We start from the raw sequence: 3305 nt of genomic DNA on the forward strand, positions 1-3305 counted from the left end.
AGTGTTTATTTGCGTAAGGGCAGCTGCTATTGCTGTAGTGATAGCAGCCTGTACCATAACGGGACAATATTATAGAGGTGGTGGCGGTGGCGTAGGTGTTGCGTTGTTGACGTGGCGTGTAGATCTGCGAGGCGGCATCGCGCTGCCAAAGAAATAACAATTAAGACAATAAGTCTTTGATGATTGAAAGCCGCGTGTTTATGCTTTAGCTATTTTAAACATTTCCCAAATTGAATTTGACCTAAACAAGGTTTTGAGTTTGATTCATAATGTGAGTTTATATATTGGTAGATAAACTTATTAATTGGAGTGATAACCAAGAAATTTTACATGCAACGCAAATGCGTTAGAATATATATATATATATATATATATATATATATATATATATATATATATATATATATATATATATCGTGGATACATTGAAATGTTGGGAAAAATTGACCTTATCTACAGGTCTACAGTACCGAAAGTTAATACTAGAGTCTATACAAAGACCTAAATTATATCTGAAAGACAGAGTAGAGTAGACTCTACTTGCAAGGGGAATTGTTGTGATTGGTACTTGATTCAGACCTGGCTTCAGCCAGCTGCTGTTCCGCTTCCCATACGCGTCTTTGTAGTGCCACCTGGTTCTGATGAAGATCCTTGGTCTGAGATCGACAGGCATCCAACTCCACCTGTAAGGCGTCAGTACGAGACCTTTCAAAGTCCTGGTCCTCGGTCAGATGACAAAGACAAACTATGTTGACTCTAGAGATAGCACGAATCTCCCTAACTTCAGTTTGAGTTATAGTTAAATCTCTCTGCCAAGCTTCATTTTGATTTACGGCTCTACCATGAGCTAATCCTAACTTTTAGATGCGAACTATATTGACTCCGGTGTTCGATGCATTCTGCTTGGTTCGTTGGATAGTTGCCCTTCCTTGCTTATCATTATTGGGAAATCAGCGAACCAATATAGGAAGGACTCTGTCTGCTTAGCCTCCCTCGCTCAGATTGTAGAAGCTTCAGTCTCCATTGTATGGAATGGGTTGACCCTGTTCGTGATTCCACCTTTTCAGGTTGGTTGCCCATAGATGTGTCGAGCCATGAAATTCCGGTCGTGGATTAGGATTTTGGATAGGAGTCACTAAGGGTAAGTTATTTTCCTCGGGATCTGGGTCTGAGACTTCTTGCATTCCTTATTCTGGATCATTCTCTAACCATCCACCTCTATCTTGGTTCGGGTAGTAGGGATCCCCTAGTAGATGGAATCTGGCCATTGCGTCTATACGAGAATAGGGATATAAGGATTGTCTAGAACTAGGGCACATAAGGTTGAACATCAAAGTTAAACTATTATATGCATAAAATACTCCTATAGTATTCTAAATGTTATGTTTAATTGTAAGGTTTATAAGTTTGGTAAGTTTTAGACTTGTTGTCCACTGTAGCTATCCCCTGGCATATGCTGGTCGGCTTTCGGACAAATATAGTTGTTCAGGCTATATCCATCCCAGTCCCAATTACATAATCCAAGGCATACCTGTAGTGAAAAACTCATCTATAATACTTCTATATTGTTTTCCCTTATGATACTGTTACTATTGTGTAATGTATGCATGTGTACTTTTAATAAAACTATATTTTTAAAAGTATATCTCTTAATCAGAGTGTTTTTGCCCAGTTGTGTTTATAGTTGTATATCAACATATGGTTTTGATATACTTAGTTCACTATAAACAATGCTCTGATACCAATCTGTCACACCCCCAAACCTGAACGGCGGAAACATTCGGGGGCGGAGGACATCATGTACAGTATCATAACAAATGAATAGTAAAGAAAGTACACACAACCCTCATATACATAATTGAAAATTTTACATGATTGTAGTATTACATGTTTGCAAAAGTCAGTTACAATATGATGTCCAAAAGATTAAACTAACGGCTGAGCATAAGTCTTCAAAAGCTGTTGGTAACCTGGTTTAGCAATTTCCTGAGAATACAAGTTATTTCAAAGAAAAAGTGTCAACATTTAAGTTGGTGAGTTCATAAGTAGTGTTTTGAGAAAATGTATGCCATTCGAAAGTTCACGTTCGTTTTCCAGAAAATCCGATATTTTCTTATGAGTGTATGAAATGATTATGAATGATTGTTGTATAAATTGTATGTATATGAACCAGGAAAATCCTATATTTTCCTAAAAGTGAAATGCAGTCTCAAATGACCAAGACCGTAACCTGTAAGCAACTATGACATGCTCAAAAGAATGATGCTGTAAATCGTTAATGTACAAAATAAATGTATTTGAACCAGGAAAATCCTATATTTCCCTAAAAGTGAGGTGTAGTCTTATATGAATGTAAGTAAATATGCCATACTTAGACCGGGAATGTATAGTTTTATTATTAAAATAAAACTAGTTGTGGAAGTGTTTATCTTGAGTTCTGAAAATGCTGATAATACCCTATAATATTGTTATTACCCCCCGAGCATGATTGGGTTATGTATTACTACATGCATGAGTCATTGTTTCCGCGTGGTGTGAGTTCCTCATAACCATACTAGATGCAGTACCTAATATTGACATTTGTCACCCTGAGGATTGTAGCTAACAATCAGGGTGCGGAGTCGTCAGTCCCGTATAGATCTATACACACTTGTCACACGCTCCCTCCAAGAGACTTTAGTTAAAGGTGGGGACCGTCCTTTGGTACAAACAAGGTCATATGACATCACATGATTGCTAACAACGATGTTCACGAGTAATATGATGAAAAATCTTTTGATAATTCGAGATAACAATTAAGTCGCATATGCAAAATTGTGTATGTTTATGTCCAAAATAATTACCCTTTCTACAGTATTAACAAAGGCATAATAACAAATTGTGATTTGTCGAATACACGTAATGTTATAGTTGAAATGGTTACCCTTGATATGATGTAGTATGCAAACATATAAATAAAATGTATTTCATTTATAAAACATATTGTATCCTCGGAGGGTAAGTTGTGTTGTGAGGTGTTTTGCATGATAATAACTTCATAAGATAGTTTAAACAACAATATGAAAAGTATAACAAAAGATTGATGTTTCACACGATTTTAGCCGTGTGTTTACTTGTATTCCCCCCCTTAAAAGTGTTTAAAACATTTAAAAAGTATTTGAAAACGTAGTGATAGGGGTATGAAATCACTTGATTCAAGTGGTGGCTTGAAGAAGTTGAGACTAAAAATCGAGCAAAACTTCTAATAGGAAAGCTGATTTCTCAGGATTCTCGGGAATTCTCGAGAACTTCGGTGTGTCGGGCTA

The sequence above is a fragment of the Lactuca serriola genome, chromosome 3 (genome assembly GCF_051521515.1).
Source record: "Lactuca serriola cultivar US96UC23 chromosome 3, Lser_US96UC23_V15, whole genome shotgun sequence".
Lineage (NCBI taxonomy): Eukaryota > Viridiplantae > Streptophyta > Magnoliopsida > Asterales > Asteraceae > Lactuca > Lactuca serriola.